The following is a 25,302-nucleotide window of genomic DNA, read 5'->3' on the forward strand; positions in this document are numbered from 1 at the left end:
CCCAAAATTCATATCCTGAAACCCTAACTACCAGTGCCTCAGAATGTGACTGGATTTGGAGATAGGGCCTTTAAAAGGTGATTAAGTGAATTTAAGGCTGTTAGGGGATACGTTAATCCCATCTGACTGGTGTGCTTATAAGAAGAGGAGTTTAGGACACACAGAGAGACAGCAGAAGTGTGTATACAAAGAGGGACAACCATGTGAAAAAGCAGCAAGAAGATGGCCATCTTCAAGCCAAGGAGAGAGGCCTTAGAAGAAATCACCCCTGCTCACACCTTGATCTTGTACTTCCAGCCTCCAGAACTGTGAGAAACAAATTTCTGTTGTTAAGCCTCTTAGTCTGTGGTATTTTTGTTTTGGCAGTCTGAACAGTCTAATGCAGGCATTATGAACGTGTTTCAGTAGTTCATGAAGTAGGTAGAATAGACTGTCAGAAAGGATGAAAATAAAGTGATGGTAAAAAATACCAATGGTCAGTAAAACTGAAAGCAACATGGTTAATTTGTATTACTATCAGGCAAAATAGACATCAAGCAATTGCAACCAAGAGGGCTACTATCAAACCATAAAAGAAAATGTATTGAGAAGATTACAAATTCTGAACTTACATTCACCCGATAACATATCTTCAAAAACATATATAGCAGTAAGTAACAAAGCTACAAGTAACAGAAAGTAAAATCCACTTTTGTGTATACAATAAGGAAAGATACTTGCTTATATAACTGAGAGCCCAGAGGTAGAGGAGACTTTAGGTTAGTTGATCTAGTGGCTCAAAGATATAAAGACTCAGGCCCAATCTTGAACCAATGACTGTGGCTAGGGACATAGGATTATTGCGTGAGATCTAGAGTAACTCTGGTCTCACCCTTGGAACTAGCAGGCAAATTTCCCCCAAACATGTGACTGTATGAGGGAGGAAATGCACTAATGAAAATTTGAGACCACTTAGGAAGATGAGGAATGTATATTGCGTAGGTAAACAAAAATATTCACCTTCCGGCACCATTTGAAAGCACAATTATCAATATGAGCATAATACCCACAGTACTCAAGCTCAAATGGTTTTCAACTACTATGTCTTTCCAGGTAACAAATACTTCTATTCAGGAAATACCTACATTGAATTAGTGAATGGGTAGTTACAAAGCACTAGAGCTCTCATCCCTGCAGTAAGTTTAGGAAGAACCACAAAGGCATCCATGGTAGCGTACTGAAATCTCTTTTTCTTTCTCAAATTTTTGGCAAAGCTTTTTCTTTACTATCGTACTTTGATATTATTGTGTCAGGATAGTTTGACTAGAAGGGAATGGATTCTTTATAGTTACAATTTCATCAAGTATTACCATTCTGTACACATACAACACAGAGTTCATAAAGGTATGAAAGGTGAGAAGCAAGAAAATTGTCAACATTTATGATCAGCAACAATTTTCTTTAAAGAGCACCATTAAATTTCAATATGGAATATCTTTAAAAGCTTCAAGCTTTTAGAAGAAATTCAGTCTCATGAAAATGTAATAAAATTAAAGAACATCTGTTAATGTACATATTTGTAAATATGCAAAAAGGAATATTCCTCTGGGAACACTAGCCCAAGAACCACCACAGCCCTGCCGCCTGGCATGCCAGGACCCAGCCCATACACCAACAGGCTGGCACCAGCTCTGGGACACATTGGGCCCCTCAACCAGCTGCTCCTGGATCTGGCCCCACTCACCAGTGGGATGACGCCATCTTTAGGACACCCCCGACCCCATACCCAGCCATGTCAGGAACTGGCCCCACACACCAGCAAACCGGCACTAGCTTCAGGAATCCAAGGCCCTGCAGCCAGAGACCCAGGGACCTGGCTCTGCCCACCAGCGAGCCAGCGCTAGCTCCAGGACTCCCTGGGCCACAGCCCCACCCACCAGCAGGCCAACACCAGTTCCAAGACACCCGTCAGCCAGCTGCCCTGGGATCCAGCCCCACTCAACAGTGGGCCAACACCAGCTTTTGGACACCCCCAAACCCGGCAGCCAGCCATGTGGAACTGGCCCTGCCCACCAGCAGGCTGACACTAGATACAGGACCTCTAGCCCCACCACCACCCACTGCAGAGCCTAGCACCACCCACCAGTGGGCCAGCGCTAATCCCGGGACTTCCTGGGGCACTGCAGCCAGCAGCCTCATGACCCAGCCTCACTCGCCAGTGGCCACCAGCGTCTGCACAAGGCAGGGCCTGGCAACCCACTGGACCAGGGGCCAGCCACACCTACCACACCACCCACAGTAGTGTGCTGGTCACAGCAGAAGGACACATGCAGCCCTAACAGGGGGCACCCTTAGAGCATATAGCTCTGGTGACCAGAGGGGAGAGCTCGGCTGGGTCACACAGGACGTCTCCTACAAAAAGCCACTTCTCTACGGTTGGGAAATGGAGCCAACCTACCAGATACAGAGAAATAAAACAGCAAATTGGACAAAATGAGGCAACAGAGGAATCTATTCCAAACAAAGGAACACGATAAAACCCCAGAAGAAGAACAAAGTGAAGTGGAGATAGGCGATCTACCTGATAAAGAGTTCAGGGTAATGATCATAAAGATGTTCAAAGAACTCAGGAGAAGATTGGATGAACAGAGTGAGAAGTTTTTAACAAAGATTTAGAAAATATGAAGAAGAACCACACAGAGAAGAATACAATAACTGAAATGAAAAATACACTACATGGAATCAATAGTAAATGAAATGATGCAGAGGAATGGACGAGCAAGCTGGAAGACTGAGTAGTAGATATAACTGAAGCAGAATAGAAAAAAGAAAAAAAGAGAAAAAGAAATAGGACAGTTTAAGAGACCTCTGGGACAACAGCAAGTGTACTAACATTTGCATTATAGGGGTCTGAGAAGGAGAAGAGAAAGAGAAAGAGAAAGGGGCAGCGAACATATTTGAAGACATGATAGCTGAAAACATCCCTAACCTGGGAAAGGACAGAGATATCCAGGTTTAGTAAGCACAGAGAGTCCCAAACAGGGTCAAGCCAAAGGAGACCACACCAAGACACACTGTAGTTAAAATGGCAAAATTTAAAGATAAAGAGAGAATATAAAAAGCAGCAAGGGAAAAGCAACAAATAACATACAAGGGAACTTCCATAAAGCTATCAGAGCAACTGGAATGAATCCAACTGGATCACGGTGTATGATCCTTTTTAATGTAGCATTGGATTCGGTTTGCTAATATGAGGTTGAGGATTTTTGCATCTATATTCTTCACAAATTTTGGCCTGTAATTATCTCTTTTGGTAGTGTCTTTGTCTGCGTTTGGTATCAGGGTGATGGTGGCTTCATGGAATTAATTTGGGACTGTTCCCTCCTCTTCAATCTTTTGGAAGAGTTTGAGAAGTATAGGTATAAGTTCTATATATGTTTGGTAGAATTCACTGGTGAAGCTGTCTGGTACTGGACTTTTGTTTGCAGGGAGTTTTTGTTTTGTTTTAATTACAGATTCTATTTCACTTCTGGTGATTGATCTGTTCAAATTATCTGTTTCTTCTTGACTCAAATTTGGCAGGCTGTATATTTCTAGAAACTTGTTCATTACTTCTTGGTTGTCTAACATGTTGGCATAAAACTGTTCATAGTATTCTCTTATATGTTTTGGTTTTTGTGTGGGTTTTTTTTTTTTTGTATTTTTGTGGTATTAGTTGTTGCTTCTGTTTCATTTCTTATTTTGTTTATTTGGGCCCTTTCTCTTTTTTTCTTGGTGAGCCTGGCTAGAAGTTTGTCGATTTTGTCTTTTCAAAAATGTAGCCCTTGGTTTTATTGATCTTTTCTATTTTTATCTCTATTTTCTTTCTTTCCCTCTGATCTTTCCCAAAGAACTGACTTTGGGAATTTTTTGGTTCTTCTTTTTCTAATTCTTTTTCTATTTCTGTTTATTTGAGATTTTTCTTGTTCCTTAAGGAAGGCCTGAATCTCTATGTACTTCCCTCTGAGGACCGCTTTTGCTGCATCACATAGATTTTGGAAGGCTGTGTTTTCATTGTCATTTGTCTTGAGGTATTTCCTGATTTCTTCTTTGATTTCATCATTGACCCACTGGTGTTCTGGTAGCATGTTGTTCCGTCTCCATGTATTCATTCTTTTCCCATTTTTCTTTCTGTGGTTGATTTCTAGTTTCATATCATTGTGGTGATACATGATGCTTGAAGTCATTTCTATCCTCTTAAATGTGTTGAGGTTTGTTTTCTAATCTAGTATGTGGCCTCGCCTAGAGAACGTTCCTTGCACACTTGAAAAGAATGTGTATTCTGTTTATGGGGGTGATGTAGTGTCCTGTAGATATAAATTAGGTCCAAGTGGTCTACTGTGTCCTTTAGGGCCTCTGTTGCTGTGTTGATTTTCTGTCTGGAAGATGTGTCCATTGATGTCAGTGAGGTGTTAAAGTCTCCTAGTATCATAGTATTCCTGTTAATTTCTCCCTTTATGTTTGTAACTATTTGTTTTATATATTTAGGTGCTCCTATATTGGCTGTATATATGCCAACTAGTGTAATATCCTCTTCTTTATTGATCCCTTTATCATTATATAATGTCCTTTTTGTCTTTACGGACTTTGTTTTAAGTCTATTTTGTCTGATATCTGTACTGCTAAGCCCGCTTTCTTGTTGTTTCCATTTGCATGAAATAGCTTTCCATCTCCTCACTTTCAATGTGTCTGTGTCTTGTACCCTGAAGTGAATCTCTTATAGGCAGCATATGGTACATTCTTGTTTTTTTTTTTTTTTTATCCATTCAGCCTCTCTGTCTTTTGATGGGAGCATTTAGTCCACTGATATTTAAAGTAATTATTGATAAGTATGTACTTACTGCCATTTTAAACCTTGTTTCCCAGTTGACTTTGTAGTTCTCTATATCTTTCACTTTGGCCATTTTAATTATGCTACGTCTTGGTGTCACTCTATTTGGGTTCTTCTTGTGTGGGACCCTCTGTGCTTCCTGTACCTGGATATCAGTTTTCTTCTTTAGGTTTGGGAAGTTTTCAGCCATAATTTCTTCAAATATATTTTCTATCTCCTTTGCTCTCTCCTCTTCTTCTGGTACCCCTATTATGCATATGACTGTGCACATTATGCATATGATTATGCATATAATGCATGCTTTATATTATCCTATATAAAGGATAATATAATGTTTCATATATTTCTTATATAATGTCTCATATGTTTTCTTCATTTTTAAAAATTTGTCTTTCTGTCTGCTGTTCTGATTTGGTGATTTCCATTATTCTATCTTCCAGATCACTTATCTATTCTTCTGCTTTGGTTAGTCTGCTATTTATTGCTTTTAGTTTGTTTTTTGTCTCGGCAATTGAGTTGTCTAGTTTTGATTGATTTCTCTTTAGAGTTTCTAGTTCCTTGTTGCAGGGATCTGCATTTCTATCAATAATCTTTCTTAATTTCTTTAGCCTTTTTCTTACCTCCTTTCTGAATCTGGGGACTACTAGACTGGTGAGGTCTCTTTCATTATTTGTTCCTTCAGGGGATTTCTCTTGTTCTTTTTGTTGGGAAGAGTTCCTCTGTTTTTCATTCCACTCAACTTTCTTTCTCTCTGAATTTAGGAGAAGCATGAATCTACTGTGTTCTTGAAGGGGTGTTTTTAGGTTGGAGGATCCCTGTGTAGATGGTATGAGTCCAATATTTTTGGTGCAAGGGCTGGTTTTGGTGTGGGTGCTTGCCACATATTTCCTTAAAGTGTGCTGGCCCTTGTTCCCTTGATAGGGGGTGTGTTTGAAGTTGTGTTGACCAGAGCCTGCACTGGTTGTTGGCTGGGGCCTCCTCTTTGCTCGATGGGTGTCACAGCCCTGTTGGGGCTGGGGTCTGCTTCCCAGCTGTTGGAGTAGAAGCCCTGAGGGTCAGGTTCAGTCAGGTTCCATTGCCCCTAAGCACATGCCCAGATGCAAAGGAGGTGACCACTGAAGGTAATGACGTCCGTGTGGTCACCACAAACCTATGTGCCTCCCGTGCAGGCATCCATGGTTCTGCCAAGAAGCAGCCCAAGGTTGCATCCCTTTCTCTGTTGTGTTCATCCCAGACTTAGTGCTGGGCTGTGGTGTGGAGTAGGCTGGTGCTGGCGGCCGGGGCCCTGTGGCTACAGGAATTGAGGTGGTTGTGCTGCTGCCTGGAACCTGGGCTGCCTCTGTGGCAGACCTCTCCCAGGACCTGTCAGCTCCAGATCTGGCTCCAAGCTATGGTGTAGAGTGAGCGGGGCAAGTGTGCTCCCACCGTGAAATGAACGACATGCAGTGCCCAGCTGCTGTGCCTTTCCATGGTGCCATGTGGTGCATGTGCTGGCAAAGTCCACCATGGGCATACCTGCCCCCACTGTGTGCACACTGACAATGGGCACTGTGGCAGGACCTGCCCCCACTATGTGTGGGCTGACAATGGGCTCCTTGGTTTGGCCCAGACCATACACCAGGCCCTCCGGGCTGTCTCCACACATCTAGATCAAGTCCTCTCCCTGAACCTGTGTACCTAAGATTCAATGCTCAGCTGCTGTGTGCATCTGTGGCCCCACCACCTTGTGTGTGCTTTGGATTGGGAAGTGCAGCAAGGCAGCAGCCGCCAGTGCCAGTCTCTCTCTGCCCTGATTGTTAGCAAGCCAGAATGCATGCACTCCTTGTGAGTAGAATTTAGGCTTTTCCATCCCCTCCATCTATCCCAGTGGCTATTTCAGCAGGCACGGGGGCTCCCTGGGGCAAGGGTCTGCCTATGTGTACCTTTCCTCCTTTACATATCTCTCCCAGGGGTGTCAGGACCATCCTCATGCCTTTAAAATTTTTTCTGTCCTTCCTGGATATGTTGAGATATTCCTTGCAGCTTTGGTTGTGTAGGAGATCTTCTGCCAGTTTCCAGTTGGTTTTCTGTGAGAATTGCCTCGCATGTAGGGGTATTTTTAATGTGTGTGGGGAGAGGTGAACTCCACATACTCCTACTCCACCATCTTGATCCCCCTCCCTATGTGGGAGACTTTGAATTACATCAAAGTGTCCCATATAATAACAGATACACTAGACTAAATTAGAATTTCAGAATCCAGTGATAGTCAACTATTGCAAGTGCCTGTCATTTTTTAGAGGGCACAGGATAGGCCATGTTTTTCCAGATTTTGTGGGAAAAAAAGGTAGAGCATCATGTACATTTTAGATTATCACTGGCCCCAAACAGGCTACATGAAGTAGATAATTAAAAAATCATCTGGTGATGTTATGGAAATGCAAAGTTCATTGATATAATTTAGTCCTCAAAGCCTGCTTTTATTCTAAAGAAAACTGGCAAAGGTCACTCATTTACATCATATGGGAACATATCCACCAGCAGTAGATGCCAGTGTGATATCGTAACAAGGAAACAATGTAGCTGTTTACATAAAAACCCATCTCACAATACTTTCAAAGTCTATAGTTAGAATTATTTGGGGGGGGTGGCAAAAAAATAGTTACAATGAGTGGATAACAAGAGCCAAGCTAGGACCACTTCAATTCTCCCTGTCTAATAATTTTTAAAGCCTTGAAACACACTTATTTAATTTTTAAGTGGTCTTCACGTGGATGGGATTTTCAAAGTGTATCAGAGAATCATACCATCACAAATGACATAGTTTATGAGCAAAAACCCTGTAAGGAATCCCTGCCTTCTCGCCCCTTTCCATTCTTTGTCCTCAAAAGAAGTTTTCACGGTGGATGTAATTTTCTGTTTCCAGGCTGTGGTAGTCCCCATGAATGAGCTCATCACCTAGAGCTGTTAAAATTTACACTGTGCTGGGGGAAGGGAGCACACTGAGTACTCTGACAGGGAGCACTACCTACAATTGTTTCTCTTCTTTCCCATTGCTTGACACTGACAGTAAAGTCACTTCTAGTTAATTAACGAGCTTCTTAAAGGAACAAAGAAAAACATGTTTCGATTACCATTTCTATAAAGGCACAGCAATATCTCATAAGTTCTCTTGGATAATGTTACCAGATTAAGTCAATTTTACTTTCTGAAAGTAAATTCACATAGGATCTCTACTTGAGTACATATTTGTGTTTGAACCAAAAGCATTTGAGTTTAATTTAGCAGCATCACAAATGTCTGTTATTCTCCTTTCCCATTTCTCTGTGTTAAACAAAGCCACTCCTAAACATCCACCCCAAAACAGAAATATAAAAGAAGTAAAAGTTGTTCCCAGTAAACCTTGCCAAACAACATTCAAGAAGAATAGCTTATCAGCCTGCCTCACCTAAACAGACACAGCACCTGATACATGCAGTGCCTAAACTGCCTAGCTCATATAGGCTGTGTTCATACAGGTGTTTACCCATAGCCTTAGCATCCCTTCCCCAATGTATGTTACAAAGAGCTGACGGGCAACCACTGGTGTAACTAAATATATTTTTAAATCCTAAAATAACTCCTGGTAATCATCACAGGGCAAGAATAAATGATACGACCTTTAGTTCTGACAGGAGAATATCTGACCCTTCCCAAGTAAAGTTATAATTAGAACTCCAGGGTTTGCCTTTTGGTGAAAGAAGTTGACCTCAATCACCATTAGTGGATTTGTCCATTACAGAAGCTACAGTTGGAACAGACATCAGGTCTTGATGTCAGATTCCATCCAGTGATTGTATACAGATGCTTCCTAAATCCATCTTGAGGTTTCATAATAGGCTCTATTGTAAACACGTGGCTCCTTTTTCATACCCTGTATTTACATGTGTCCCATAAATAATTTTCCAAAATTATCTAAGTAACAGCAATGTGCCCAAACAGAGTCACTCCAAAAAATCACTACTTCCTTCGACAGGCTTAGAACTACAAACACAGTCTGTTATCCTTACTAGTATATTCAAATTTAACCATGGTGCAAAATTTGGTCTGTTGTATTTTCTTCAGGTTATTTATGTAGCCATGCCACGTTGCAGGGTGCCGGCAAAATAATCCCACTGCTTGTATAGCATTAAGTTTGCCTAAGCCAGCAAACAGGCAAGATCACATCAAATCTCTTTTGGATATACAGACAGATCTTCAGTTTTCCATACAAATCAGCAAAAGAGGTGTTTGTAAAGCTGCAATAAGAAAAAAAACACCAAAACTATATTGTATATTCTCCTTTCCCTTTCTCTGTCCTTTCTAGGAAGATGCAAACAAAATATAAATGCAGTAATATCTAATTCAGATTCTGCTCACTTTTAACTTTTGGAATTCCGTAAAGAGCCATAAAGTCTGCACTTTTTCTCTTTAGAGAAAAAGAGCCATAAAGTCTGCAATATTTCTTTTTAGAGTGTTTAAAAATAAAAGAAGGAAACGTTTTCAACTAACGTCTAGCATTTTATACCGACTTTTATATACAGAAATACTTCACTTATTAAGCATAAGTTTATATTTATACCTTAAAATGAATCCGAGGGCCTTACCTGGCTTCAGCTTGGATTCGTTCTAATTACTGATAGTACTGGAAATTATTTAAATGGCACTTTAAAGAGGTCCTCTATGATCTCAACTTTTCAGTAACTGCGGATGGCTTTCCAGTTAGTCTGAATAAGGAAGGCTGAATTATTCTTAATTTTCTTTGGAGACTCTTGTGGGTGATCAAAACACAAAGTCTGGAGCCAGGGTGCCTGGGAGTAAACCCTGGTTTGGCACCTATAGGTTCAGTTACCTCTTAGGCAAGTGACTTAACACATCTGTGCTTCCACTTTCTCATCTGTGAAAACTGGAATAATAATCATAGTACCTCGTTTATAGAATTGCCAGCATTAAAGGGTTTGACGTTTTAAAGTGCCTGACACATAGTAATCATTATATACATTTTTTTTCAAATTAACAGCTAAAATTCACTTATTGAGTTTGCTTTAATTTCTCTTAGACTTGCATGAAATTACAGCAACAAAGCTTACCTGTACCCACCGCTTAGGTTTTTGAAGTGGTCCCTAAAATATGGCAATGGTTATGGATTTAGGGAGGACCTAGTCCATTGCTATGTGTTAATTTATGTGTTAAATTTCACGTGTTATAGGGAAACAGAATTAGCACACGAAAGAAGCACATTAGCACATTAAAAGGGGGTTGGGGCAGGTGAAGCCAGCCTGTGTTCTGAGGAAGATCATCCGGAGGCACCACCATCAACGGGAAGCCCAGGAATGTGGGCAATCTCAGGTCTCCAGGTCTCGTGAAGAGAATGGCCTCCTGAAACATGCAGCCGGGAGAACCCTGCTGTCACTATCCTACACTCAGGAGGCTGACCCAGCTTTTGAGCACCGTGGGCTCCTAAGGCTATGGTCACGCGGATGCGGCCATCAAGTGGCAGGCCCTGACAGTTATGTGGCAGGCCCAGACCGTTACGTGGCAGGCCCAGACCTACTGGCCATGTCAGCACCATGAGCCCTTAAACCCTGAGTTCGTGTAGTCTCTCTGGACCTATTGCCACTATGATCATGTGGTAGATCCAGCTTTTCAAGTCGCTAGAGCATGGCAGACTCCTAAACCCTGCCCATCATGTGGGTTCATCCTGTCATGTGGCCCTCCCTAGCTAGTGGCATGTGGAAGCCTCAGCCCTCCAAGTCACACAGGTGACCTGCTTCTGAGAGTCGTATGGATGCTATGGTCGGTCACATATCCCCCTTGGTCACACATCAGGCTCAGCCATCTCTATCTCGTGAAGATTGCTGGCTACCAGAATCTTCAGATCCCTGAGTCAACACGGATGTGGCCGCTACCATCACATGGCAGGCAAAGCGCCTGCCGTCATGTGAACACCGCACCTACCCTTCGGCTGTTGGTTGTGTATATTCTACAGTCATGGGACATGCTGTGGTCTCCTGAGGCTCAGTTCTCTCGGTCACAGTTCACGATTGAGGGCTCCTGAACCCTGAGGTCACCTGCATCCTTCTACTCTGTGGCCTCCGCCAGCCAAGCCCCTGGAAGTCAGGTAGGGCCCCACAGCGGCGCGTTGCATTACGTTACGTTACGTAGGTCGCGCAGTCACGTGACGCCATAAGGTCGCGACCGAAGGGGGCGCCCTTTCAGCGTGTGGAGAGCCTGCCGAATGGTCGGTAGCTCGGCTTAGCCTTCTGAGGAGTCAGACCGAGAAGTGAACAAGACCTTTAGAATTAAGGTACTTGTCCTGGCTGAGGGGGAACTTTGATGAGGCTCTGGCTCCGATGCCAACCTTTCCACCGGCTTTCATATTCTGCCACGGTAGGCGGTAGACGGTAGGCGGTAGTCGGGTAGGAGGGGCGCCCGCCGGTACTAGAGGTTTACTCAGAATTGGCGGGACAGCGGGCGGCAGGCGTTCATGGGCTGCTCTCGGCAGCTAGGCTCGGGATACTGGGTGGACCCCTCCCTTCCCCCTTCCTTCCCAACCCCCACATTAAAGCCCTACTCTTATCTCTCTTCCATATTCGTATTCACTGCCTGCCATGTGATGGCGTCCTCTGCGCTCCTCAGACCACGTTTGTTATTAGGGACACCAGAGAACTCCTAGATGCCAGTTCGTATCGATGATTTCAAATCTGATCTGAATTTCTGTCTCTTAATTTGTTCTGTAGAGAGAGGCAAGGAGAGAGACTTTGTTTAATTTGATATTTTTTCAGTAAAAGTGTGAAAGTAGCCAGCACCTTAAGGTTCAGAATTTGTTTTCTGTATTTGCTTTGCGGATCAGTAGCTTTTCGAAGTGTGTGGGGGTTGGGATGCCATAATCTTTTCCTGCTTGGACTCTCTAAACGGCTTAAATTAGTCCAGACAGACACTATTGGCTTCTGATTTTCCTCCTTATTTTCTAACCATTCCTTGTTACATTCCTTAAAAGCTCTCCCCTTTCCTTCATGTGGGAAAAAACAGTGAATTTATTTAAGAAAACCATATTAAGTAAAATTATATATGATACATTTCATAAAAATCACATAGATGGTACTTAATGAGTAAATTGCAGCAAGTAAAAGATGGTGTTTACATTTGTGAGGGATTTAAATATTGTTTGAGAGATGGTTAAGGGGGTGATATATATATTTTGTATTATATAATAGCCATTTCTTTCCTCTCATTTCAGCACTTTCAGGTTTGCTCTACAAGACACTATGTCTGAGAGACAGCAACAACAAAAATGTTTTTATCCATTGAAGAAATATGGGACATACAAAAATGAAGGTACAAAGGATTTCTATATTGTCATATTTTTAAGATAATATGCCACTTGAATCTCAAAGAATAGGGTAGTGTCTTAGCTTGTTCAGGCTGCTGTAGTAGAACACCATGTACCAGGTGGCTTACAAATTACAAAAATTTATTCTTCACAGTTCTGGAGTCTGTGAAGTCCAAAATCAAGGCACCAGCAGGTTCAGTGTCTGGTGAGAGCCTGCTTCCTGGTTCATAAAGGGCTGTCTTCATGATGTATCCTCACATGGCAGAAAGGGCAAGTGAGCTCTCTGGGTCCTCTTTTATAAAGGCACTAATCCCATTCATGACGGCACCTCCCTCATGACCTAATCACCTACCAAAGACTTTACCTGCAAATACTGTCACCTTGGAGACTAGGTTGGTACATAAACATTCAGTCTGTAACAGGTAGTTTCTTCAAGCTATGTGGGAAAAGAACATTTTTCCACAGACCACTGGAAGTACTAGTGTTCCTCAGGAAACATTTTGGGAAAGCTTGTTCAAAGTAAATCTCTTCTGCCGCATTAATACCTTGTACCTTTGTTTACTAAGAAGAATGTATGCTTACTAATAATTATAATCTGTTCTTCTCATTAAGAAACCACTTATTGCTAACTCATTTTATCTTATGTCATTAGTCATTCTCTCTTTTGCTTAATCTTTCCACTTTTTCATTCTTTACATATAACCTCAATTTATGTTTCTGATATCATGACGGCAAGAAATAAGTGCATAAGTGCTAGTCATTAGGAAGTCTTAAAAATAAAATAAAATGCCCCACTCTTGAAAAGATGATACAACTTACCCGTAAGGATGAGTGGATGAAATAGCTCTCATTTTATACCAATTTTCCACACTTTTCAAAACTAGTTTGTTATTATTATTTAATCATTATAGCTTCCATTTTTTGAGTTCCTGTTTTATGTCAAGCACTGTGGCAACCTTGTCATACCAGTTTTCTCATTTAATCCTCAGAAAAATCCTGAGAGGATGTTATTTTAATTTACAGATAAGATACAAGAATCAAGATAGGCTAGATTATGCTGTGGTAATAGACAGTCCCCATATCTCAGGGGCTTATTCCTCACTTTGACTACATGTCCATGGCAGGTGCATGCCCCTCACAGGATGGTGGACTTTGGGGGTCTGAGCCATTCTTACTGGAATGACTTGGAGACCCAAACTGACAGAGCAGCCATCATCTAGAAAGTTGTCAGTCTCTGTGCCTGAGGGGAAGAGGACCCTGCAAGGTCTCAATCCAACAACCATATGTTCTGGCCCAGAAATAGCACATGTCACTCACAACCCATTAGCCAGAACCAGTCACATACACAGCCCTGCCCAAACAAAGGAGGTCAAGAAGTACAGCTCTTCCAGGTCGCTGGAACAGGGACAAATGGAAACACATGGCAAACAGCACTACCGCACGATGGAATTGAGGCTCAGAGAGGTAAAATACTCGCCTAAAATCACATACGCAGTAAGTGACAGAGCTTCACTGGATTATTCTATCAAATACTTGACAAGTCGATGTCTGAGATTGCTTGTGTCTGAATCACCTTGATGAGGGAGGTCTCTAGCCCTGTTCAGGCACCCGACGTAGTTCGTCAGCCGGGGGACTGCGGTAGCTGTTATATAGCTCCCTTTTACGCTTTCCCCTCAGCAACGTTATTTCGGAAGGAAAGTGGGTTCTTGCAAATGACTCTGACTCTTCCTATACACCGTACATAGACCACATGCCCTTACTGCTCCCTTTAAAATGTGAATTTTTCCCTTTCATTGCTGGATTTTCCTGAAAACGAGTTGGTTGCCCGGCATTCTCCAAAGGTCACCAGTAAGGTTCCTCTTTGTTGTTGTTATTGTTGATGAGTGTCATTATGAACTCCTGGCTTTTGAACATGTTGGTGGGCTTCAAACCATCGTTATGTGGTGTTGAGCAGAGGAGTGAAATGATTTGATTTGCTCTCTGCTGCTGGGTTGAAAAGAGACAGGTAAGGGAGCCAGGATGAAAGCAGAGGGGCCAGCTGGACAGCAGTACAGTCCAGGAGGTAGCTGTTGGTATCTTGGCCAGGGTGGTGGTAATGAAGGTGGTGAGAAGTGGCTGGCTTCTGGACATACTTTGAGAGAGGGGCCGAGAGAATCTCCTGACCAGTTGGATGTGGAGTGTGGGAGAAAGCACGCCAGGCCCCCTCCGAGGTTTGGGGACTGAGCAAGTGGCATTTGTGGGTCAAATGCCCTATCTGTGTTTCCTTTCACTTTCAGTGCCACACACGGAAAGTCCCAAGGTTGTGAGTAGCAGGATTGCCCTGACAGCGGGCCACACAGGGAAAGCAAGGGCTCCCCAGAGGAGTTCATCTGAGGCCTGGTCGTAATCACTCCATCGTGGAGTGATCAACAGTGGGCGGATCTTTACTCATAAGCGTGCCCTGAGACAACATGGAATAGTTAATGTACAAAAGGCACAGCACACAAACCTAGAGGACTTTAAGTATTACAACCCAACGGAAGCTGGTTTCTAACAGTGTAATTACCATAATCCTCCCTCCCCACAAGCCACTAGTATGATTATCTGCTGGTTCACTGTTTCAGTGGAATGCGTTAAAAATAAAATACCCTTAGTGAATCCACCCATGGGAGAGAGAATTGACACGATCTTATTTCTGCAGGTGCTGAAAAACTTCCAAATCTTTTCCCATGGTGAATTAGATATGTTGGAGGGGAGAAATTGTGGGTGGAGGGGTGAACAGCAACACAACTCCTAGGCGTGAAGACAAGGTGAGATATAACCAGGACACTTTCTAAGCGTGGCTGTAGCTTCAGTATCCAGTACAGTAGATGTCAGAGTAAAGAAAATGAACAAGAGCCAAAGAGAGGCCTTACAGAATGGTGAAAGGATCAGCACACCAGGGAGACATAAAGATCCTAAATGTGTACGCACCAAACAATGGAGCCTCAAAGTACATGAAGCAAAAGCTGATGGAGATGAAAGGAGAAAGTGCCAGATCTATAATTATAGTGGGGGCTTTCCACACCCACCTCCCCCTTAGCAAGTGACAGAATTGCTAGAGAGAAAATCAGCAAGGATATAGGAGACCTGAATAACACAGTAAACTAATGAGATCTGCATGACATAAATAGAACAGGCTGCGCAACAACAGCAGAGTACAGTTTTTTTCCCCGAGGGTCTCTGTAACATTCACCAAGTTAGACCATCTCCTCGACCATCAGACAAACCTCAATAAATTCAGAAGGAATTGAGGGACTTCCCTGGTGGCGCAGTGGTTAAGAATCCGCCTGCCAGTGAAGGGAACACAGGTTCGAGCCCTGGTCAGGAAGATCCCACATGCCGTGGAGCAGCTAAGCCCATGCGCCTCAACTATTGATTCTGCGCTCTAGAGCCCGTGTGCCACAACTACTGAGCCCACGTGCCACAACTACTGAAGTCCGCGCACCTAGAGCCCAAGCTCTGCAACAAGAGAAGCCGCCGCAACGGGAAGCCCGTGCGCCACAACGAAGAGTAACCCCGCTCGCTGCAAGTAGAGAAAGCCCGTGTGCAGCAACGAAGACCCAACGCAGCCATAAATAAAGAAATAAAATTATTTAAAAAAAAAAAAGAAGAATTGAAATCCCGCAGAGTGTGTTTCCTGACCACGATGGAATCAAATTAAAAACCAGTAATAGAAAGCAAAAAGAAGAATCCCTAAACACTGGGAAATGGTGGCTGACACATCATTCCAGGTTATCATTCACACCCTTGTTATAGAAGGGCTGAAGTTAGGAAGAGTTGCCTGCTGAGCTGAAAGGCATTTCAGGCTGGCCCAATAGAGAGGTCACTCTGGATCTTTCAAACAGAGTATTGTCCAGGGCAAGGCTGGAAGGAGGGAGACAGTTCAGGAGGCTGTTACCTCAGTGCCACCTGACATTAAAGCTCCAAGTGCACTGGCAAAGGAAGTCCAGCTAGCTTGCTGGTTGTTAGTGGAATCGGTATGGCGGCTCATTGGATTTGGGAAGCACGAGAGAGGTATTGGTGTGGTTGCTGGAAAGTCCTGAGAGAAGGCAAGATTCGGGGGCCTTCCTGGTATCTCTATGACTGGTGTCCAGTCTAACCCATGGACGCATACACCTCGGTTCTTTATCAGTCCTGCTCCACTGTTTTAAAAGTTTCAGCGCAGTTGTCCTCTCCTCCCTCCTCCCTCTTTGTCCTCCTTGTCGTCCTCTTCCTCATCCTGCTCCTCCTCGATTCTTCCCCTGATAGTGCCATCTGTCGGATAAGGCTGTCCTCTCTGCACAGGCAGAAGAGTGTCCTTTCTGAGGCTTGTGGGACTGGTCCCTTAGGCCAGGTTGGCACTTGGCCTGCCCTACCATGCTGTTAGCCTAAGACATGGTACGAGGTAAGTGGACCACAGATGTGTCTGAAAACTTGTATTTTTGTTCCTCTTTTCAGAGTACAGTGATGGTGGTAGACCACCTCAAGGAAGAAAGAAAGGTTGGAGTTCTTTCCCAGGTAATTCTGGCGAGAGGAGCCCTCGTTATGAACGCGATGGGTGTGAGCCTCAGCCTTCACACCTCCAGGAGGATGATGGAAACGTGGTGAAGAGGGATGTCCAGGAGGACCCCGAAGTAAGCCAGTAAGTGGCCAGGCAGCAGGGTTTGTACACAGCAGCCCCTGGGACTATGCACCTCTCTCACTCTCCGTGGACTTGTTTTTCTTCTCTCACTGCAAAACTGAAGCATGCTAGAAGTGAAATAATGGTTGAGCAATCCTAATTGTAGTGCTGGTGTCAAAGAGACGAGGGTGTACAGAAGACTTTCTTAGCACTTATGGCCACTCACCGTCCTTCTCTCCACATCCCCCCTGCAGCTCTCCCTGTACCATCCGAGGCAACAAGAGAGGAGTGAGATGGCAAAGTGAAGGCCACATGCATACTACTGTGTGGAGAAACAGAAAACCTCTGGAGAGGGAAATGGGGGAGAACACACAAGATGGAACCCCAGGGAGCTGGTTCAGGGTCACAGTGAGTATCCTGTAAAATGTACGGAATGTGCAGGAGAGAAAAGGCAGGGAGAGCTGTGTTGGTCTCATGTAGAGATGCTGGTTTCTTTCACTGGGGACAGTTTGTAATCTGTCCTTTTTATTACCAGGAGTTAACAGTCTTGTTCATCTAAGGGCAGGTTCAGAGAAGCAATGTACAGGGAGCAGGCTGACCGTGAGGAGAACGGAGGAGCCTGTCTCAAAGCAAAGATGGAAACTACTGCCAAGGATATGGAGCAACTCCACATTGGAGGTCTCAGCTTGGCAAGCTGAGTGTGGGAGACGGAGGGTCGAGCCTCTGGAGACCTTGTCTGAGGGGCAAGCAGTGTGTGCGCTGGGTAGGATCTCCTGGAAATTTATAAAAGGAACATCATCTCTGACACCTTGATTATGTGGAAGAGAGTTTGACTGGAGAGAAAGAGTATTTAGGAAATCCATATTACGCACACCCATAAGAAATCATGCCAGTGGTCCCTTCTTTACAAGCCCTTTCAAGCTCAGTAGAAGGCTGGGAAAGAACAGGAAAAGGTTCGTCCTCCAGCCTAAATTCCCTGTTGTCTGTCCTCTCTCCCATGCCTTCTTTTCATCCTTAGATTCCTTGTGGGATAAAGTATGACAAGACATGGCTAATGAAGTCAATCCAGAGCCATTGCAGTGTCCCGTTCACTCCAGTGGACGTAAGAGAGGATGCCGAAGCCAGACGCGTGGGCACAGGGAAGGGGGAGAGAGAGAGACCTGGTTTAGCAGGGTCTGTTGGCTTCTGATTTTATTGCTGTTGCATTCAATCCCTGTAGTTCCACTTTATGCAAAATGGGGCTCGGTTCTTTGTCCAGGAAGCTAGCACTGCCTCTGCATTGATGGATGTCAGCTACAAGATTCGTGACGAGGAGAGCCGAAAGGTGTGTGTCGAGGGCGTTACGTGTACCTCATCCTGAGGAAGGAGTACAGGCCAGGGGCTGGTTGTCTTCTTTGGAACTAGAGTTCCTGGTGCTTACCCCACCTCTTCTTCCTGCAGATACCTGTCTTTGTCAGCCCCTCCGCTGTTCCCTACTCTGTGCGGGATAAGTTGAAGCCAGAAGAAATGGAGCAGCTAAAGGTAATGGAGACTCACGGCGAGTAGTGTGCCAGCGCTCAGACCCACCTCTCCTTCTTCCAGTCCCCCGTCCCCCTCACCCCCTATTTCCCTGCCACCACAAGAGCCTCAGAGCGGCTCTCTCCATCTCTCTCTCCGCAGCTGACCTTGAGCAAACGATTTGATGTCTCCCAGCAAGCTCTTGACCTCCAGAGGCTCCGCCTTGACCCAGGTATGGCTGACAGCAGTAATTCTAGGGCGGGTGAGGGCAGAGGGGTCTTCCTGGAGGGAGACTTAGGGATGGTAACGTGGGGAGGGGCTGGTGCTGGCCCCACACCCCACTCAGCCATCCTATTCCCTCCCCTCTCCTTCCTGAAGACTTGGTGGGCTATGATATTGATATATTTCTGAATCGAAGAAGCTGCATGGCTGCCACCCTGCAGGTCATCGAAAAGTATTTCCCTGAGGTGAGGCTGTAGGCCCAGTGCTGGTATTAGGGTAGGGGGTGGAAGAGATGGGGTGGAGGGCAGATTTGTCTCCAAGGTCCTAGATAGTAACCTTCACTCTACCTCTTCTTGCCCCAAAGCTGTTGTCCTTGAACTTGAGCAGCAACAAACTGTACCAGCTGGATGGCCTGTCTGACATTATACAGATGGCCCCCACGGTCAAGATCCTGAACCTCTCCAAAAATGAGGTGAGAAGAGGGAGCCAGGTCAAAGTTGGGTTGAGAGTGGGGGGTGGGGCATGTTAGTGTCCATCAGAGTGATGACAGGAGGCAGGTGAAGGTACCTGTGTGGGAGGGAGGGTTCTGGGGGTGCAGGGATCCGGATGTCCCTCTTTCCCTGGGATTCCTTTTCCCACTTCTGCGCCATATTTCTCAGCTGACGTCTGTGTGGGAGTTGAACAAGATGCAAGGGCTGAAGCTTGAAGAGCTGTGGCTGCAAGGGAACCCATTGTGTGACACCTTCCCAGACCAGTCCACCTATGTAAGGTCAGTGTGAACACCCTGTCACCCTTCTTGGTGACCTTCACCCATGGGAGCCTAGACTATCTGTGACAGTGCCCCTTTGCCAAAGGTGGCAGCCCTGGTCTTCTGGGAGGATCACAGGCCCCACCTTCTGCTTTCTCTGTGCCTATCACCGGTGAGGAGTTTCCTTCCCCTGACCTGCTCACCTCTGCAGGCGCTCTGGGGTCTGTTTCCAGCTCTCTGCGCCCAGCTCTATTCCAGCAAGGCCTCCCAAGAGTGTGCCCCAGGAAGCAGGGCTTCTCCTCCTCACCAGGACCAGGAGCGACCATCCTTGATCCAGATGCTGGCGCCCTGGACTGAGAAGGGTCCTCCAGTCCAGGGCCTCTTGCTGAGAGAAGCCTTCCTTCTTCGTGCTGAGATGGGGTTTGCCTCCCCCGTTCTGAGAGGGGCCCTCTTCCCCTTCCTCCAAAGGGATACCCCCTCCCCCTGCAGGTTGACATGGGGGCTTTCCTGCATCATGCTGAGGGCTGAGGCCATGGGTGGCTGCTGTCATGACATCCATTCTGCTGGCCCAGTGCCAGGAGCTGGACCCTCCTTGGGAAAAAGCAGGGCTCCCTGAGTCAAGGGGCCAGACGTGGGCCCCCGCCAGTGATCAGAGGGCTTCCTGAGGCAGGAGTGGAAGGCAGAGGGCAGAGGTGGTAGAGGAGACCGAAGGACAGGCCTCTGAGGGGCACTTCCCATCCCTCCCTGCACACGTCACATCATCCCGCCTGGTCCTTCACAGGAGCCCTGGGCAGCCTGAGACAGGTATGATTCCTCAGATAAAGAACCAACTCAGAGAGGTGCAGGGGTCATCGGGAGAGAAGACAGTGATCATCAGAGGGGGCCACGGATCCTCAACCCCATACTGAGCTGGGACCTGACCCTTTCCTCCTTCTGAGGAAGATCTGCCCCCATGGCTGCTCGGTTTCCCATGCCCAAGTCTGGCTGAGCTCACACAGGTGCCAAAGTTTCAGCCAGCATCCAGTGGGCCCCCAGCCCAACACGTGCATATTTTCCCTTCCTACCTGGTGTGTCTGGGCGATTCTGGGGCAGGTGAAGAGCCGCAACAAGTGTGCCATTTCCCCTTTCTTCTCTCTTCTTCCCAGACCCCGACCACGGGAGAGCTTCTTTCCCTTCTCTTTGTTGTCTCTCTCCCCTGTCTCTGTGCCCCTATGTCTCTCTCATCTCTCCCTTCCTACCTTCACTCCCTTTCTGTCTTCATCCCCTCCATCTCCCTCCCTGAGCCCCACCTCACTCACCTCGCTGGCCCAGCATCCTGGGCCATCCCTGGGGGGTGTCGGGGTCTTGCCAGAGTGCTGGACCCCCAGTGAGGTAGCAGAGCCCCGGGCTCCCACTCCATCCCCTCTTCTCCCCACAGCCTTCAGTGGGGCCCTGGAGGAAGGGAGGGAGGAGAAGGAAGCCCTGCAGCAGGGGTTTGAAATGCTGGTCCCTGTGGCACTGGAGAAGGGAGTCCGAGTAGTCTGGGTGGGAGCTACCTAGGCGAAGGAGAGGAAGGGAGGGAGGGAAGGAATATTAAAGTGAAGGTACTGAGAGAGATGAGGAGACAGTGCCTTTCAGACAGTAAGATGACAGATGCTCAGTGCTCAACAGGCAAGTGGACCGAAAACCCTTAAAATCAGGAGCAGAGGTGGGCAAAGGGTGCTGCTGGATTGGCCAGAACACACTGATCTCTGTTTATGGTATTACTGTTTTAACTCAAAGGAAGCATTGCAACCTTGAACTATCAACCACCTCTTCTCTATTTTTGGTTTTGGACAGGGCCATCAGAGAATGCTTCCCGAAGTTGTTACGCCTGGTAAGTGCCTACGTAAATCATTGTCTCTTACGAATGTCGGTGGCCTCTGCACCTGCCCTCAAGCCCTTTGGGTCTTGCCTAGATCACATATTAGCATCAGAACCTTAACCATTTTGGGGGACATGGACTCCTGAAAATGACATGGATATACTTGCTGGAAAAATACACACACGCACACACACAAGTTGAATATAACACTAGAGACTTCCAGGACCTCATGATGCAGACATCCACTGTAAGCTTTCCCATGGAATTTCCAGGGCCCTTTCACACCTGACCTCTGACCCTCACCCTCCTGGGCCCATCCTTTTCCCGGATCATCCAGGCCACTCCCCTGGTCTCCACTGCTGACTTCCTCTTCCCTTCTCCAGGATGGCCAGGAGTTACCGTCACCAGTGACCGTTGACGTTGACACTCCCTACATAGTAAAGCTCTGCAAGGTCAGGAAGAGGATCAAACAACATTTGGGGTGTTGCAGGGAGGCTTTATCTACTGCATAGTCTCAAGTGCCATTTGATTCCAGGGAAGCTACTTTGGATCTGATGAGCTGAAGAGCCTAGTCCTGCAATTCCTGAAGCAGTAAGTACCTCAGGGAAGCTGAGCAAGGGAGGGAGGGCTAGGACAGGTGAGGCCACCTGAGCACAGGTCTGCTCAGGGGAGTTTTCAAGTCTCATCTGAGGTCCAGACCACAGAGATAGACTGTCTTCATTGCTCCTCCTTAGGTACTACTTGATCCATGACTATGGAGACAGACAGGTTCTCGCGGGTGCTTATCACGAGGAGGCCTGCTTCTCCCTGATGATTCCCTTCCACCCCGAGGACCCAGCCCCGTGAGTATGACAGTACAGCCTCTGCTCCCGGGCCGTGTGGCTCCCCAGCAGACACAGGCCAGCTCCTGCAAACACCCACCACCCACTGTTGCTCTTTGTCTCCTAGAAGCAGCTTGTGCAAGTATTTCAAGGACAGCAGGAATATGAAGAAGCTCAAGGACCCCAGTGAGTGTGTGATGGGAAGACTGGGTGGGAAAGGGCGGTGAAGGGGTCAATCATAGGGCCCAGGGCGTGGCAGCCCCTGACCTTCGCTCGCTTCCCCTCCCCTCACAGACCTGCGGGTCCAGCTGCTGAAGCACACAAAACGTGTCATTGTGCACACCCTCTGTGTGTTGCCCAAGACTCAGCATGCCTTCAGCTCCTTCGTGGTGGACACGTGGTTCCAGACGGTGAGCGCCTGCTTCCTCCCCCGGGTGGGCCCAGGAAGCCGCAGGTGGGTGGGAGGTGGAGGTGGTGACTGGGCGCCTGGGCTCTTCCCTTTCAGGAAACGATGCTCTGCTTCTCCGTCAGTGGGGTGTTCAAGGCAGGTGAGTGTGTGTAGACCCCCAGCGCAGATGCCCCACTGCTGCCTCCCCCTGGCCAGGCTCACTCTCAGAACCACCTAGCTTCCCTGACCCCTTCCCTTCCTTTCCCTTCCCTTCCCTTCCCTTCCCTGCATTCCACCCCTCCCCTCCCCACCTGCCCTCCCCCACCTCCCCTCCCCTCCTCTCCCCTCCCCTTCCCCACTGTGTTCTCCTGCCCTCAGGCTTCCCACAGACAACCCAGGTCTGAGCTGTGTCCATGCCTGTCTGCCCTGCACACCCTGGGCATTGGGGACACAGGCTGTGGATTTTGGTGGCTCTCATCCCAGATCCTTACTCTGAGAACTTGGGCCATTACTGAACCTCTCGGTTTCCTCATTTGCAAAACAGGGTAGTAGTATCTACCTCTTGGGCGGCTGTGAAAAATGCACCCCGTGAACTTGTGTGGTGGTCGTCAGGGGTCCTGTCACTGGGTGCAGACTGCTCCTATAGTTGCCCTCCCCATTCCCGTCACCCTGGCCCCCGTGAACAATTGCCCTCTCAGCATGAGTGTCCAGTCACACCCTGACTGGGGACCGCCATGTGAGCGTGTACAGCACGTGTGGCTCTAAGGGGTACTGTTGTTTGTTTGCTGTTGAAGTGGAAGGAAGTTCTCAGGGCTGTGTGCGTGCCTTCACCCGGACCTTCATCGCTACCCCTGCCCGCTACGCCAGGTGAGAGCCCTGTTGTGGGTGGGAACGCCCATCCCCACCTGGGCTCAGGGGCATGGGAATGTGGTGGCAAAGACCTTAGGTTTACTCGGCATTGTGGAAAGCCAGCAGGGAGATCCCAGGAGCAGTGTAGCCTAGTGGTTAGGAAGAGCGTGGGCTCTGGAATCGGCCTATGGGTTCTCTCCTTGAAACAACACTCACTCGCTGTGTTATCTTGGTCAAGTCACATGACCTCTGTGTGACTCAGTGTCTTCTTCCGAGAATGGGCATCAGAGCGTCCAGCCCTTGGGCTGTGGTAAAGGGTAAATGCGAAATTGCCCGTGGGTTGGGGATAAACCTATAAATCGAGTGAAGGTGGTAGACAGTCTCTCCAAAGGTGGGCTCTGTGGGGAGGGGCAGAGGTACCAGTCAAGGAACCTGGGAGACAGACACAGGAGGGACGTGGAAGGAATCTGGTTGCTGAGTGCCAGTGGGAGCAGAGTCAGTATTGGGGGTGTGGGTGTCCATCCACCAGTTGTCTGAGGGCCCATTTTTCCTTCAGTCTGTGCATCGTGAATGACGAGTTGTTTGTGAGGGATGCCGACCCCAGTGAGACCCAGAGTGTGTTCTCCATCCCACTGCCTACACCCACCTCCAGCTCCATGCACCCCTCTCCCAGCAGCAGCAGGACATCATGCAGGCATCCTCCACCCCATCTGAGATGAACCTCTAGTGGTCTCAGAAATGAGTGCTGGGGTTGCATGGGGATAGGAGGGAGCTGGGAGGAGTAGAGGAGTGATTAATGGGAACTTGAAGGTAATTTGTTTTCCTTGTTTATTTCAGTCATTTTTAATCTGAACATTTCATTCGTGGTACATATAAAGCTACCTAGTTATTTTGAGCAGCCTTGTATTATTTTTATTAATTTCATGGATGCTGCTTCTGTATTAACAGACAGTTGGGTGTTCAGGAGTGTGCATGAGGTTCATTCCACTGTATATGTCACAGTACATGTGGAGGGGAAAAAATCATTACCCCAAAACATACCTCCCAAAGGTAACCGTTGAATGTTTTCACCTTCATCATATCTTCCTGTAAGTTTGCTTATGTAGGTGTTTACATATTTATTAAGCACATTTATATATTTCTATATTTATCTACAGAAAATGAGATCTCATCATGAGAGAGAGAGAGAGAGAGAAGGAAATAGACTGAGACAATGAGAAAGAGAGGCTTGTGGCTGAATGGGGAAGAGGGGTCCAAGGAGGGATTATTTAATCTTTAGTGCCTTGAAACTTGAGCAAGTTAACAGCTATGTGAAGGAGCCATCTCAGCTCATTTGTAACTCTTAAATTTGCCCATATATTAATTTTCCTTCTTATCTTATTTCTACTACAGAGCTAATGAGACACCTCAAATGGAATAGTATAAATTTTAAGCCCAATATATATTTAGTTATTAGTGAATGGAAGAAGGGACAATTGTATTTCAATGAAATGGTAGTACTTTTTAGGTTTTTGTCTCACAGGGAGGCAGCACATGGTTGAAACTGTGGTGTGACGTGGCTGGATGACGCATGATCTGAGGACCCCTGCACTGTTGAATGGGAGACAGGTCTAGAATTTTCCTATAAACGTATTAACATGCGCAGCAGTCCAGGAGCAGCAGTTAGGCAAACACTACGGCTTGCTGCCCTGGTGCCATCTCTCACTGAGCTCACCAGGTGAGTCAAAGGCAAGCCTGTCTTCCCAGCGTGGGGAACTGGGTTAGGGTCTGCTCAGAGGCACGATGTTGGGCAGCTCTTAGGAGCTTCTGAGTCTCCCAAGAAGCTAGAGATCCTTCTGTCTTTAAAACTTTGAACTCAAGGCATACCAGAGAGAGATTTGCTTCCTTCATAAAGATATCTATATTCTCATTAGGAGAAACAATGAGAAACACCTTTCCATAATGCCTGCCTTAGCCCCAGGTTTTCTCATTCACCCGTCAGGACAGCTCTGTGTTAAAGATGAGTCCCATTTCACAGATGACAAACTCCTCTTCATATAGCTTCTATCACCTATCCAGGTAAGTGGGAGTTTGGGAATGAGGTTCCATCCCTCGCCCTCTCTAGAGGACAGTGGAGCAGCCTCCCTTTTAGACA

General features: G+C 46.5%; 2 pseudogenes; one reads left to right on the forward strand and one right to left on the reverse strand.

Annotated features, from left to right (window-relative positions):
• Positions 1 to 25,302, reverse strand: part of LOC101287598 (nuclear RNA export factor 2-like) — a 544,209-nt pseudogene that overhangs the window by 136,701 nt on the left and 382,206 nt on the right.
• Positions 16,610 to 23,910, forward strand: LOC125963154 (nuclear RNA export factor 2-like; annotated as a pseudogene).

This window comes from Orcinus orca, chromosome X, assembly GCF_937001465.1.
Source record: "Orcinus orca chromosome X, mOrcOrc1.1, whole genome shotgun sequence".
In the NCBI taxonomy this organism is placed as follows: Eukaryota; Metazoa; Chordata; class Mammalia; order Artiodactyla; family Delphinidae; genus Orcinus; species Orcinus orca.